At 35.3% G+C, this 16754-nt stretch overlaps 1 long non-coding RNA gene and 2 pseudogenes across 1 annotated transcript; 2 read left to right on the top strand and 1 right to left on the bottom strand.

Annotated features, from left to right (window-relative positions):
- Positions 1–459: 459 nt before the first annotated feature.
- LOC147520074 (pterocarpan synthase 1 pseudogene) lies at positions 460–1532 on the top strand (annotated as a pseudogene).
- A 350-nt stretch (positions 1533–1882) lies between these two features.
- LOC147520073 (pterocarpan synthase 1-like) lies at positions 1883–4258 on the top strand (annotated as a pseudogene).
- Positions 4259–14322: 10064 nt separating this feature from the next.
- LOC147520072 (uncharacterized) lies at positions 14323–14821 on the bottom strand. Its single transcript, XR_015214369.1, has 2 exons — positions 14724–14821; positions 14323–14635 (listed from the first exon to the last, which is right to left on the bottom strand). It is a non-coding gene; the product is annotated as an uncharacterized LOC147520072 (long non-coding RNA).
- Positions 14822–16754: the final 1933 nt, after the last annotated feature.

Genomic DNA, 16754 nt, shown 5'->3' with positions numbered 1-16754 from the left:
TTTGAAATTTCAGTTTTTCAAAAAACCAGAATTCCGAATATAACGTTGAAATATATGAAATTCTGAAATTCCAAATGTGATAAGGGTCGAAATTTAATGAATTTCGGTTTTTGAGTTTGTCGGAATTCCGAGAATTCCAAACTATGCCGGCACTTCCAAGTTCCACCGGCACGTCTATCCCCTGGTACAAGGCTAGAAATAGGATGGAGTAATAACCAGAATCAGAAATTATATATAGATTATAGACAATACTTCTATGCATTATAGCTTCACTTTTTACTCTTTGTCTACCAAAATTCTTTCATAAAGTTCAGAAATAATAACTTTCGTGTTTTTTTTCTTATTGGTTTTGAATCTTCCTTTGAAGAGTTGTCATACCCCTTTTAATGTTTGAGTCCTGATGAGGAGATCCTCCAAATAGATGGCACTTTGGTAATAACCGTCCAAAAAAGATTGCTCTTATCTCGAGCTTTCAACTTGGCTTTTACAATTAAAAATTCTGGTTCTCTTCCTGTTCTGTAACTCCTTTCTCTGTCGTCGGATGGACAAATCTCAGTTTCGTATCATGACAAAGTTTTTATGAAAATGTTTAAACTTGTCATCGATTTGGCGAATTGAATGTATAATACTCTGGTTACGTTGGCCACGTCAGTTTTGCCTTTTCTTGTACAACCCATCCAATGGCGCTCTAAATCAGGAGAGAACGACTTGGTAGCAGCATTCTTTCTATATTTTCTATAATACTCTACGACTATAAATACCTATCTAACCTCTTCTTTCTTGTAAACTCGTCTAAGAGAGAGAGAGAGTAAAAAACATGATGAAGGTAATAACATTGGTTCTGTTAGTGTCTTTGTTGATTGAAGCTGCGATTTGTGTTGAAGGCGATGATCAGAACTGGTCCACGACCCAACATGAGGAAGACTTGGATGTGAATCTGGGTCTTGGGAAGGAGAAAGTGACCCGACTCCACTTCTACTTCCATGACATAGAAAGAGGGAACAAGCCAAGTGCAGTGACAATAGCTGAAGCAAATAGCACAAAGAACTCCCCATACGCGTTTGGTGAACTGTTTATGGCCGATGATGCGTTAACCGTTGGGCCTGAATTGACATCAAAAATAGTGGGCCGAGCGCAGGGGCTTTATGGTTCAGCGGACCAACAAGATATTGGTCTTGTCATGGCATTGACCCTTCACTTCACGGAGGGGAAATACAATGGGAGCGATCTTAGCATTCTAGGCCGGAATGGATCATTACACTCGCCCCGTGAATTTCCGATTGTAGGTGGAACTGGTCTCTTCAGGTATGCTCGTGGTGTAGCGGTTGCGAATACCTATAGTGTCAATACAACAACACGTGTCGCTGTAATTGAGTATAGTGTCACAGCTATCCACTACTAGTTGATTATTATTGCGTTTGGTAATAAAATGTATGGTATCACATAATTGGTATCACATAATTGTATCACATAATTTATATAGATATATGGATCACATAATTGGTAATAAAATCATTGCGATTTGAACACAAGTCACTTTTATATTTCTTTGAAAGGGACTACACCACTATTTTATGAGTTGATTGTTGGTAACATGAATCATAATATCTTGTTCTAATTGCTTTGACATCAAATAATGCACTATTTTAAAGTGTGTTCTCAGAAGGTTTCCAATGGCGCTTCCGCTGATTTATGAACCATTGTTTATCTGTTTCTTGGTCTAGACCCGTGGATTCAGCCAATGCAATCTTATCAGCTCCCTGCAGGGAATAGGATAAGCAGCATATAAGACCCTAAAGGTTGTTAAAAGTTGACACATGTTAGGAATATAAACACAAACTTATGGCACTAGAGATTCATCAACAGTGATGGATATGTATTAATGTATACAGATTTAATTTTCAGAGATCCTTCAAGGGATACTTTGCTTTTGCTTATTCTAAACAGTGGTATAAAAGCACAGGAGCGCGTTGAGATGCAACTACCCTAGCTACCTCGTTCATTTTCTCACATAGATGCTTGTGGATGCACACGGAACTGAATAACTTAAAAGAGCACGACATGGAGTGAGACTACCCAAAACTGTTGTCAATTCAAGATATTAATTCACAAGGTTACCACATTGAAATAACCTGCACGCAGCTTTACTCATTCGACCTTTCATCTAAAAATCCTAACTAAAGTTGTTACATTGCAAAGCTACGTTGGATGTTGGAGCAATCATAAAGTTTAAAACGAAAAAACAGTAGATTTATATGGGAACTATCATCCAGCAATGTGCTCTCTTGCATATAAAATCTAAGAATTGCATGTCTTAGCCTCTTAGAGCATCATCAACGCGTTGTTAAAAAAAATTGTGACACATCAGCTTTTTTCGTCGATCAAAATTTCTATTTTTGTGTCAAGTACCAACGCATTTTTGACAAATTTGGGGTTTCTATTTCGGACGGGAATAGTTGTCCCGTCTAACATGTTTGACCCAAAAAAATATAGCCCATTTTAATTTGTCAATCTTAATTTTTTATTAAAAAAAATTGAAAAATTTCTGGACGGTAAAACTTGTCCCGGCCCAACATCTTGGGCCCCACATACAAAATCGAAAAGTTTTATTTTTTATTAAAAAAAAAAAAATGTCGGACGGCTAAAGTAGTCCCGTCCCCACTTTTGGACGGGTCAAGTTGTCCCGCACACCATTTCTATATTCTTCACCAATTTGGCTCCAGTTTGACAATTCTTAAAATCAAAACGACGATTTAACAACGCGTTGGTGATGAAAATTGCTAAATAAATTGTCAACTGTCACATTGGAAACACATTATAACAATGCGTTGATGATGCTCTTAGGGGTATAGGTGATTATGTACAACTCAACTCTTAGTAGGGGCCATGGAAGCCCACTGAGCCCACTTTCAACATACCCAACATGGCTTCATTCACTAGCCCTGGCTCCCAACTCGGAGTTCTTTCAAAGCGTGGCTATTTGCACCTCTTGAATTAACCCGATCCACTGCAAACTCATTTTGCTTGTAATTACCGAATATGGTTTTGTGGGTTACTCCACTTCTACTTCCCTCACATACTAAGTGGAAAGAAGCCAAGTGCAATCAAAATAGCTGAACCAAATAACACAAACAACTCCCCATACTTGTTTGGTGTACTGTTTATGGCCAACGATGCGTTAACCGTTGGGCCTAAATCGACATCAAAGATAGTGGGCGTAACGCAGGAGCTTTGAAAGGAACATCCCACCAGTCATGTGATATGCACAAGACTCACATGCAACAACTCCTTTAGTATAATGCGACCCCAGACATAATAGTACCCCTCACACTCACAAACGGCTCCAAGCACTCGCTATATCAGAGGACTCACATACTCAACAACCCCAGCGACTCGTCACTCAACCCCACTTCGTGACATCATCACCTGCTACTATCATCATTACTAATTTTATCCTTAGGCCCCTTTCCCACCATAATACATGCACCATTACAACCATCCATCATCATTATGGAAGACACCCTCACTACACCCCATGCCAACTCAGATAAACCTAAACGCCTACAGCTACTACCCACGTGCCTCTTATGGACACATGTCATTCATCTCGACCTTACATCTGTACTCATCAGTATATGTGTCGCATCCGATGCACACTCCTAATGCCTATAAAGTCACCCTCAAGAACTATGTATGGCTTGATTCCAGTCTGGTCAATGAATCCTAACCTGAGTTACTAACTCTCATCACACTACTATTTCTCAATATACAAACTGGATACGTAGGCATCTTCATCCACATGAAGAGCAGCCATTAACAACAAACAAAATCATCCCCTTCTCATTATCCTAACTTAAGAGCTAAGTCTTAACCTTGGTGTAAATATAGACATTTATAGGCTTTATGGTTCACCGGACCAACAAGAGCCTGGTCTCATCATGGCATTGAACCTTCACTTCACGGAGGGGAAATACAATGGGAACAATCTTAGCATTCTAGGCCAGAATAATGGTGCATTACACTCACCCCGTGAATTGCTCGTGGTGTAGCGGTTGCGATTGTATGTAGGTGGAACCGGTCTCTTCAGGTTTGCTCGTGGTGTAGCGGTTGTGAATACCTATAGCTTCAATTCAACGACAGGTGACGCTGTAGTTGAGTATAATGTCACAGCTATCCACTATTATCAGTTGATTATTATTGCGTTTGGTGAAGATCGAAAGTTATTGTGATTTTATTTTGTCAAAAGAATTTAATAGTTGAGTCGTTGTCATTGCGATTTGAACACATGAAAGTCACTTTAATATTTCTTTGAAATGGACTACAACACTATTTTATGAGTAGATTGTTTTTTTTTTTGGTGTTTTACCACGACTGATCCCATGACCAAACTAGCTAATAGTCAACCACACTACCAACCGATCAATCATAATATCTGCTTGTTCTAATTGCTAATAATGCACTATTTTAAAGTGTGTCATTGTAACTTGTAAGCATGCGCAGCCAAAACTAAACTATAAGACAAGGAACGAATCTCATAAGGCAAAACAAATTCATCCGTTCAAGCTTTCTTTTGACACATTGATTCTTTGTATCTTCTACAATTGGAGAAAAGAAGAGAAAGTAACCGATTCATCGGAAAAAATATAAAGGAATGAGCCCAAAATGTTAAGTTGGCTTGCATGTTTGTCTTAGTGATCCTTTGCAGTTTTTCATTTTAATGAAGAAGCTAAGAGTGCTATAGATTGGAAGTTTGGTTACAAGTTCTAGGCTCGTTCATGAGTAAATACATTTGTTACAAATTCCAAGATGGTGAGGCAAATGTGGTATTATCACAATTGTTATTGTATTATCACCATTGGAGATGCTCTAAGGGGATCATGGATCATGAGGTCGTCCAAATATCCGTTCCTACAAGGGATACAACAATTAATTTGTTTTTTTTTTACAACAATTGAATTGTGATAGCCACAAAGAAATTCGAATATTGCCTACTGCGGTCTTGCCAGTGAATATACATTGAGCAGTCGTGCATGATACTTTGTCACATATTGTAGATGCAGGAGAACAATTTAAGTCAAAAAAATACCAGGATATACAATGTACTTTTTGAAATAATAAGATTACTACATTGCACTTTTTTTGTGATAAAGAAATTGTAATAACTCGGAATTTCACTGAAGGGTATTATAATAATTTTACATGCTATTTCAAAACCACGATAGAAAAATCATGTGTAGACTGATTTTGACATGAGCTTGTGTAGTTATATGTGACATGAATAAATCCGTTAAAAGTTTGCACACAATTGGTGGGTAGTTACTACTAATGCGGGTTTGTCATTTAGTGTATATGAGTACTTGATTTGTGGGATTTATTAGAAAATTTATTTGGGCCTGTATTAATATATATTAGTTCGGCCTATTTTCATAGTTGGGCATGTTCTATTCTATTAATTGGGCTTATTTTTCATCTAAAAAAACCCTATAACTTACATAACCCTTTCGCTCGGTCCGCTCCAGTTCTCAATTAAATAAAATAAGCATGATTAATTAGGCATTAAAAATTCTCCGTTACCCACTCTATCTCCATCTCTTTTTCATCTTCCCCATCGATCTTTCAAACTCCAATGAATCGTTTCGTGACAATTGATTTAGAGAAATTTATTAGAAAATAAATAAACCAACGACCCGAAGATAAAACACTTCGTCAACTCCTCATTTTCTCTCAATTAAGTTTCTCATTTTTACTTCCTCTCTAAGCTCTCAACGGAAGGGGTTTCTTCTCCTCCTCTCTCAATGGGAAGAACAGTTCATTGTAGAAAATTCTAACATAGGGGATCGCGCACTCACTCTAAATCAGATTTAGTATTTTTCATATTCTCTCAATTTTTGAACGTGCTTTCTCCCTCCCTCTTTCGCTGTTTCTATTTTCACAATTTCTTTGTCTTTGTGTAGGAACTTATCAAATGGAAGATTTATGATGTGTAAGAATATTGTTCTCATATATTTCTCGACTTTATCAGATTCAATTTTTTAATGGCCAGATAAACCAACTTAACCAATTTGGGTTTTCTTCTTTTCAACATGACTTCTTATTGCTTAATCAATTTAAAGATTTCGTTTATGCATTTTAAATTGATCCTTGAGAGTGAGAATCAAGATTTTGAATTAGTAAACATTTAGCTACACCTGTCAGGTCATTCACGTATGGTCTGTATTTCCATCATTTTGTTCAAGTTGCACTCTTACACCATCTGTTGATTTACATTATATATATATATATATACACACCCTTTGCAGTGTTATTCTACCTATATATGCTTGATTAGAATGTAGGCCTTTAATGTTTAGCAAATAACATTTTATAAAACTATTGACTTTTTCTCAGACTAGCTCTGAAATAAATCATGGAAGAACAAATGGATGTAATAACTCATTGCAATAGAGTGTGACGACGAGTTCAAGTTCAAACGGTGAATGAAATTGAAGTATATGCAATTTTGGATTTTTTTTTGGCGATCAAAAATACAATTTTCTTACCACATCCTCAGTGCGGAGATTTTTCTTATTACAGGTTGATATCAGGATGTGAGGCCTCGGGGAGCAAGGAAGCTGCCCGAGGTGAAAAGGGTTAGTGAAACTGACTTATTTGCTCCTAATTATATTATATGTATATCCATTTTTCTTCTCTCTCATAAAAACTTATTTTACGTGTTTTCAAGCTAGCATTGAGCTTGTATTGTCAATTTTTTCAATGTGCAGTCGAATCTAGATATTCATGGGGCAAGGGTGGGTAAGAAAATTTAAAATTAAATGGTGAATATATATATATATATATATATATATATATATATATATATATATATATATATATATATATATATATATATATATACACACCCTTTGCAGTGTTATTCTACCTATATATGCTTGATTAGAATGTAGGCCTTTAATGTTTAGCAAATAACATTTTATAAAACTATTGACTTTTTCTCAGACTAGCTCTGAAATAAATCATGGAAGAACAAATGGATGTAATAACTCATTGCAATAGTGTGACGACGAGTTCAAGTTCAAACGGTGAATGAAATTGAAGTATATGCAATTTTGGATTTTTTTTTGGCGATCAAAAATACAATTTTCTTACCACATCCTCAGTGCGGAGATTTTTCTTATTACAGGTTGATGTCAGGATGTGAGGCCTCGGGGAGCAAGGAAGCTGCCCGAGGTGAAAAGGGTTAGTGAAACTGACTTATTTGCTCCTAATTATATTATATGTATATCCATTTTTCTTCTCTCTCATAAAAACTTATTTTACGTGTTTTCAAGCTAGCATTGAGCTTGTATTGTCAATTTTTTCAATGTGCAGTCGAATCTAGATATTCATGGGGCAAGGGTGGGTAAGAAAATTTAAAATTAAATGGTGAATAAAGATGAGGTGCGTGTAAGGGAAAGTTCATGTATTGTAATGATAACACGTCTTATTTAATTCAAGAAATTGGGTCGTTGGTCCTAAGGCCCAATTTCGATTCAAAACAACTCTAGAGGACATAGTTTTTTATAATCACTCACAAGGACAAATTTGGGGTGAAAATAACCCTGAAAACCAATTTTCAAGGGAAAATAATCCTCAAGGACAAATAACCCGGATTTGAAATAAATAGTTTCCAATTTTACCCTTTCTATAATTTTACTATGAACAATGAGTGTTCATACCTTATACTGATATATGAACAATGATTGTTCATACCCAAATGGGTTAATGTACCTTATACAATATATTGATGTATGAACAATGATTGCTTATAGCTCATGTTGAGATATAAACAGTGATTGTTCATACTCTAATAGGTGTTCTTACTGATCATACATTATGTTAAGGTATGAACATTGATTGTTCATACCCCAAATATGTATAAACAATAAGAACAATTATTGTTCATACCTGAAATAGGTATGAACAATGATTGTTCATACTCCAATAAGTGTTCTTATTGATCATACATTATATTGAGGTATGAACATTAATTGTTCATATCCCAAATAAGTACGAACAATGATTGTTCATAGCTCATGTTGATTTATGAACAGTGATTGTTCTCCAAAGAGGTATGAACAATAATTGTTCATAGCTCATGTTGATATATAAATAGTGATTGTTCATACCCGAAATAGGTATGAACATTGTTCATACTCCAATAAGTGTTATTATTGATCATATATTATGTTTAGGTATGAACAATATGAACAATCATTGTTCATACCACATAGGTATGAACAATGATTGTTCATAGCTCATGTTGATGTAAGAATAGTGATTGTTCATACCCTAAATAGGTATAAACAATGATTGTTCATACTCTAATAAGTGTTCTTATTGATCATACATTATATTGAGGTATGAACATTGATTATTCATACCCCAAATAGGTATGAACAATGATTGTTCATAGCTCATGTTGATGTATGAATAGTGATTGTTCATACCCCAAATAGGTATACAAGTTAGAATGGGTCAAGAAGAATGTCCTTGCCTCCTTGGTCTGCCATCAACTCTAAGCTTATGTAAGTGCATTGATAGCAAAAATTGAAATCATTTAGTTCTCTTATCTATTTAGAAAATTAAGCAGAGCAACTATCCTACTTCCTAAGTCATGTAATTTGAACGAAAATGTATTGTTGTTCAGCATACCTCGATTTCAGTAAATTCTTCTTCCTGTAATAGTAAAAAAGGTGCTAGGGGTAAAATGTACTTGAGATTACAAAGTTAATATAGGTTGGAATCTCCATAAATCCTATTTGTATAAAGAATGACAATTGTATTCTTACTCTATCTTTAGTATATAACTTCAAAAGGATTTTGGAATTTATCCAAAAACAATTATCAAAAATATTTTAGAATTTAGAGGCATCCATTCATGTGTTCCATGTGCATGTTTGCTTTATCCGTGCCGAAAGCACGGGCATTAGCTAGTATTACAACAAAACAAATTGGGAAGACAAAGGGTGGTCGGGATTTCGTGGAGATCTGAGTTTGATAAGCAGCAGATGTGCGGTAGAGATTGCTTTGAGAAAACCTTTGAGATGGGGGGTCATAAATGAATTCATTTAAATTTTGACCACCCCGCCCCCCCTCCCAATGACCTTCCTAATAGCCCACATTTAATCAGACATTAAATCACTTTAGCTTCGGTTACCAAAATTAAAATAGAAAACCCATTTAGCATCCACTAAATTTACAATTTAGTAGAGAGTTGATCAATTAGTTGGGTTAAACTGCTAAAGGTTTCAAAAGTGGGGTTAAATAAATGCCAAAGATTACCAAAAAATAAAAACAAATGCCAATTCAGTGGACCGGCTTGGTTTTGAAGGGTTATTGGCTTCTCTATGGAAAATGAAAACGCTTTTTATGTGTTGTATTAATTGCCGTTTAAAATAGTTGAGCTTTAAAAGTGGGCTTGATCACCAAGACTCACAATGACCATCAAACCCAAACGTTACCACTATCAAAACCATCTCTTTCTCTCTTGATAGCTTACCACTATCAAAACCCACCTCAAAAAATTCTGCACCATCTCCCACAATTGATAGAATTGACTTCTTGATTCATCTAAATGCTTCACTCCACAACTTCGATGGCAAGTAATGTGTTTTATCTCAAGTATTCAACTAATTTAATTTTGGGATTAAACATGGTTTCCACTTCCTGCAGTTGAATTTTACTATAATGGTTTATGTAAGATGCAAGAAGAGAATGATAAAATGAATCAATTAAGATTTTCTTATTCATTAATGGAGTTTTACAATGTGTTCTCTCATTCCCTCTGGTTTACATGTGAAAGAATAGAAAAATAAAGTGTGGGCTAATGAATCTGGTCTTCTCTCTTTTGTCTCCACTCTTTTTATACTTGCTCCACATGTGTCTATCCAATAGCTTTTTGACATGTGTCCATCATTGTCTCTTTCCTTTGTACCTGAAATTTATCATGAATATATCGGCTTTCATGCCGATATTGTATTATAACTTTATTGAAATAATGGGTTATATCGGTATGTACGATATTTGGGCACCACATCGCCCCCTCTCAAAATTTTCAAATTTAATAAGTGAAAATTTGAAGATTTCGAGAAGCAAATATAAAATAAACTTGATTTTTTTTTTACTGTTAGTCGGATACTGTTCATAGACACTGTACACCCCAATACTGTGCATCCTCGATACTATTCATCAAGACTGTTCACAAACACTATTCATCTGATACTGTGCATCGACACTGTTCATCGATACACTATTCCTCGATACTGTTCATCCAAGATTGGAATTTTGTAAGTGAATTTTTGAAATTCGAGATGGCATTTTTGTAAATAATTTTTCCAAATCCGAGATGACATTTTTCAAAATTCGAGATGCCAATTTTATTTTTCAATATTGACCTGGTATCGATATAATTCTACAGACATCGGGATTTTTTTATATTGACCTGGTATCGAGACAATGGGCTACAAATATCAGGATTTTTTTATATTGACCTGAATATCGATAAAATTCTACAGATACCACGATTTGAATTGAAATTGAAAATTTTGAATTTGAAGTAAAATTTTGATATAAGGAATTTTTGAATCCGAAATAGGATTTTGACAATCAAAATTTTTGAATCCAAAAATAGGATTTTGACAATTAAAATTTTTGAATTCGAAATAAGATTTGATAAACGAAAAAATTTTATAAAAGAAAATTTTGAGCTTTTCATCCCATCTCCAATTGATCGATCCATATTATCATAAAAAAGTCGCCCCTAAGCGATAATTTTATATCGGTATTTTAAAAATATCCTTCCTCACCCTAAATCATCAAATGAAATATTGGCTCCAAGGTGATTTTTCTATAGCGGTCCAACTCCAAACAATTTACTGATATCGGACTCCAAATAGTTTTTCTTCATCGGCCATCGGTATTAAATGCCGCCCCCTAATGATCAAGTATACGTCGGCTATTTTATAGCCGCCCCCAAGTTATCTGTTTATATCGGATATTGACTATCGAAATTTTATATTCCTCTTATTTAACGTTTTACATTAATTTTCCTACCAAAGATGTTTTGAACTGGTTATGCTCCAAGTTTCTATTCTTAGTAGTTGGGTTTTAGTAGCTTATGCAATTCCTCTTATTATGTTTTACCAGTTCAATGATTTGAATCAGGAAGCTTGAAAGACAAATAACTATGCACAAAATTTCACACTGGCTTGAACTATGTTGCTGTCGAGATCAATTACACTTAAACTATTTTGCTCAGGTCATCAGGTATGTATAATGTTTCTAGACTAGATAATAACAAACCTCTTTTCTATTGTTTCTTGCTACTTCGAAGTTGCAAATGTTCATGCTATCAGATCCATATATACATACATACCTATATTTTTTATTAACCTAACAGATTGCATATTTATTAATTCAAGTGAACTGTTTGTTATGGCCTTATTTAGGCCTATGAGGCCTATAGGTCCGAAATATGAGGATTGGGGTATTGGGCCTCCAAGTGAATTCGGGCTCAGCAGTATAAAAAGAAGAGGATTAGTGAATAGAAAAAGGGGGGCACGGAGGAAGAGAAAAGCTAGGTTACATGGACACGGCATATTCTGAAAAAAATGTGTGTCGACACACGGCTTCAAACGTCGAGATACGACAATAGATGGGGAGAAAGAGAGAAGGAGAGGAGATGGGAGAGAAAGAGTAAGAGATGGTTGTCTAATAACGTACCTGATGGTTACCGAGCAGCAGATGGGAGAGAGAGATCATGAGAGAGAGAGAGATCGAGTAGCCGCCAGTCGTAGGAGAAGGAGATGGAGAAAGATCGAGGGACAAGCTCGATTGGTTTTTTTTAAGCCCTAGTGGGCTTTTTACTTGGGCTTGTAACTTAAATTGTCTGACTTAAGTCTTTCTTATATTATGGATAGACCTTTTAAAAACAAATTGGGCCAGCAAACCAAATTGGGCCAAAAAAACAATCCAGTTTCTAACATTGTGTATTCCTGAACTTTGTAAGCTCATTTTGTATTTCTATATCACTTTAATCAATTTAATATTTTTAATATTTGTTTTGTATGTAAGACTTTTCTCCCCAATTTATTATTGTTTTTCTGAAAAAAAAATCTAATTTATAATTATTAAAAAAATAATTAATTATTCACCGTGTCCCCGTGTCAATCTCTTAGAGCTCGCTATATCCGACACCCCGTATCCGTGTCGAACACCGACATGCTTGCCCGTGTCAATGTAACCTAGGAGAAAAGAGACAGGAGATTTTAGATCGTAACAATGGCGCCGTCTCTGGGGATTGCAACAAAAAAACTAACTATGTTTCAATTTTCAAGTTCAAAGATAGTGAAGGGTGCATGGAATTGATTTTTTAATACACAGATGAGATTGTTCAATTTAAAAGTTTATAGCATCAGATTTGAACTCAATCCAGTACTGTGTTCGGACTTCATAAGTAATGTATATATGGGATCGTGAGTACTTGGTGTCATAAGGAAGCTGTATCCAGCATCAACTCATTCTTGGGCTCCACCAGAACCCAGAGGAACCAATTGTTATACTAGTTGTTCAGTTCTTTTTGTCTGTTACAACACATATTTCACGAGTAGATGGAGACTTCACATTGAAGTAAAAGTCAGGTAAAACATGGAAGCACTACTTTAGTTCAAGTAGTTTCATTCTGTTGATAGATGTGGTGTTTCTTAATGGAATAAACAGGCCGGTGAGATGAGATAATATTCTTCACATCAGTTTAACTTAGATGTTATTGTGATATATCTAAGGTCCGATTACTGTCGATGTACATTTGTTCGTATTAATAACTTCTTGTTGTTGTCCTTAATGAGAGTCGGAGTTAAAGTTATATATGTTGGAACCTAACGCAGTGAAGACCACCAGAGAGTCTTATACTCATGCTAGAACAGGTTAATGCCGATACTACTGTGATGATGAATACCACAGAGTATGGAGTCCTGATGCAAAAGGAATCTTCTTAGTGGCCTCGGCTTGTGATACTATCAGAAATGAAGGCAACAAGATTGGATGCCTTGAAAGTTTTGTCCACATATTCAATAGTTTATATATATGTAGAACCAGAGGATTCAATTCAATTCAGTGTATATTTAATTGATTGAATTCTAAGAGATTACAATTTGGTTTATATAGAGGTTACAACAAATAGAAATAAAACAGTCGGTGCCTTGAGAAACACGGGACGCGGGTCTCGCTCTGTTTGTACTGGAGACGAGTGCGGGTCACGCTCAAGTTACTGGAACTCTCTCACGCCTGAGGCACATGTCGCGCTCCATTTGTACTTCACCTGAGCACAAGTCGCGCTCTATACATGAAAACTAATATACAACTTTCTACACTCCCCCTCACGTTGGTGCATAGATGTCAATCATGCCAAACTTGACAACTGAGCTGTCAAACACCTTGTGAAATACACATTTGGTAAGAACATCAGCTAATTGCTCCTCTGAGGTTACGAACGGAAAACAAATAACCTTCCTGTTAAGATTTTCTTTAATAAAATGACGATCAACCTCCACATGCTTTGTTCGATCATGCTGAACTGGGTTATGTGCAATTTGAATGGCAGCTTGATTATCACAATGTAAATCCATAGGCTTTTTAAACTCGAATCCCAATTCCATCAAGACAGTACGGATCCATAACAATTCACATACTCTCTGTGCCAGACCTCGAAATTCAGCTTCTGCATCTACTACAGAAAAGCTCATATACCACTGTTATTTACAGTGGTAAAAAGCCTTTAGCTACTGTTTTCATACCGTGGTAACAACCACCGTGACAAATACTTCTAACAAAATCGTGGGGAAAAGTACCTCTTATATACCACGGTTTTGAGTAAAACAGTGGTATTAGGATTTACAAACTGTGGTTAATAGTCCGAAAAGTTTGGTCTTATATTTACAAACCGTGGGAAATAGTGATGATATATACGACGGTTGGATACAAACCGTAGGATATATAAACTGATTATACCTCGGTTCTTATCAAACCGTGGTGTATAGTCATTAGGGTTATATAAATTGCTTATACCTCGGTTCTTATCAAACCGTGGTTTATAATTTTTTTTTTTTTTTTTTTTATAAAAACCCCTAATTATTTGATTTTAATCATATTCATTCAACTTGCAACCTGCCCATTTTCACCATATATATCCACATTGGATTTAAAAACACATTGCTCAAATAAACAATTCATAGTGCAACACAAACAAAAGAAATAAATTTACACATCCAACACAAAGACATTGAATTGCTAAAAGAATTTTGAACTTTTTTGAGTCATCAATAATGAAAGAAACATCCAAATTTACTTGTTATATCAAAATAATAATGACCTAACTTGTTGCATCAATAAAAAAAAAACAATCTATTTGTTCTATCTAAAATATCAAAAAAAAATGGTGAGACCAAGCACCACACCTTAATTGGAAAGGGTCAAAACCTAGCTAAGACTCGACGCTTGGCTCGAACGCTCCATTATGCTGGATGAATCTAAGAATTTCAAGTCGAACAACATCAAGTTCCTCTTGTGTGTATGTATCTTTGAGGGATAGATTTGTCATCTGCACGATCAAAGATAAAAAAGTATATAATAACTAAATAATGAAGAGTAACACAAAATAGAGAATGCTAGTGTATGACGAATTATACCTTATTTTCAAAAGAATTATTTGAACAAGCTTCCATTATTTCTCTCATAAACTTCATTACGTAATACCCACACTCTTTACTACCAGGTTGGTACGGGCCTTAAGTACAAACATGGAAAATATTCATAAGCATATATTTTTCCAAACACACAGTATGTATACATAAGAATTTGTTTATTACCATAATCTTCTCCCACTTCACTGGACCTTTACTTCCTTTCCCTTCAAGTCTTTCTATTTTCATGACGGCACTTCAAAATAAGATCAATGTAAAACCTAATTAGCAAGTAAAAGATAAGCACGTAATGATCTAATTATTTCATATACATACACAATCATGACAAACCTGTTAAAATAGATATCCATATCATTAGATGATAGATTATGCATCGAATCCAACCAATTAAAAGTCATCCGCGATAAATTAATAGCAATCAAAACCCAATGTCCACTACAAAAAGATCAAAGGCATGTGTGGTTAAAAAAGAAAAATTAGACATTAAAACTATATTATACATTCCAATGAAAATGATAAAACATGGATAGTATTAAAAATATAAGATAATATCCTTACCCTGGATTATAAGGGATAAGAACAACTCTTTTTCCACTTGTATTCTGCAAGCTCTCCACAATAATTTGAGTTTTCTCATTCCCATTAGCTCTTGTGAAAGATAAAGGGTTTACAAATCCGACGACATCACGACAACTCACAAATTCGTCATAAAGAATCCTAGAGAAAGAAAAATAAAACAATCATAATTACTAAAACTAAATATGAATATCTAAGATTTATGATAGCACCAACAATGAAATTTTGCAGATATTCTAACCTCATGTATACTACCAAAATAGAAGCATCTAACCAACCCATGTTACATACATCCATTATATCGCTTTTCTCCATAATGAAACTACTCATATTATCTCCAAACAATTCTCCTCCTACTGGAAAATGTATCGAACCTTGGTCCCTCGAAGCCATATTGAGGAATCCCACAAACGAATCTATTGCACCTTGATTATGACTATCACTAGTTTGATTTTTACTTCCCTAAATTAAAAATTCAGAACAACCAATTATTAAAAGAGAAGCCAAATTCAGAAATCGATCATATAACTTCATATTAAAGAATCTTGTTATTTACCTCGATTAATAGAGCTTTATAATAGACATGGTCCTTTGGCCAAGGAACGTACTTGTGTGTGTCAAGAGCATCTGCGACATATCTAAGCTCCTCATTCACTTGTATAGGAAGAGCAAGACGGCCCGCCTTCTTCGAAACAAGCGATACAACCGCTAACCACCTAACATTATTGAGTCCCAAAGGGTAACCGTGAATTTCTTTTCGCTTATTTCCCTCAGATACCAAGCCTTCAAAGAATAATATTTGTTCGGCCAACCGCAGCCAAATAACATTCTTTTTCCTATATAAATGTCTAAGTATCATAATAAGCACATAACATTATATTTTAATAACATATTACGTGTAAACTACAATTTACCTCCCCTAGACCAAATGTTTGACCCCGTGTTTTCTTATTTGCCTTGTTCACATGTAAGGGTGGAATTTGAGCCGAGGGCTCGGAGCTCGGCTTGGGCTTGGCTCATTTAAGCTCGGCTCGAGCTCACTCGTTTACTATATGAGCCGAGCTCGAGCTCAAATAAAAGCTCGTGTAACAAATGAGTTTGATGAAGCTCGGCTCATTTAGTTCAAATAGCATATTTATAGTGTAAAATAACCGAGGGCTCGGAGCTCGACTTGGGATTGGCTCGTTTAAGCTCGGCTCGAGCTAGCTCGTTTACTATATGAGCTGAGCTCGAGCTCAATTTAAAGCTCGTGTAATTAGCGAGCCGAGCTTGAACATGGTAAAGCTCGGCTTGTTTAGCTCGAATTCCACCCTTATTCACATGATCAAATTGAGCCAAATTACACTCTAGGCCCTACAATTGAAGTATAAATCTTAGAACCATTTTAAAATTATATATATAACGTGTAAAACACTACTTACCTCTCCTGGACCAGATGTT

This window comes from Coptis chinensis, chromosome 2, assembly GCF_015680905.1.
Source record: "Coptis chinensis isolate HL-2020 chromosome 2, ASM1568090v1, whole genome shotgun sequence".
Classification (NCBI taxonomy): domain Eukaryota; kingdom Viridiplantae; phylum Streptophyta; class Magnoliopsida; order Ranunculales; family Ranunculaceae; genus Coptis; species Coptis chinensis.
This window is presented reverse-complemented; position numbering and strand designations above follow the sequence as displayed.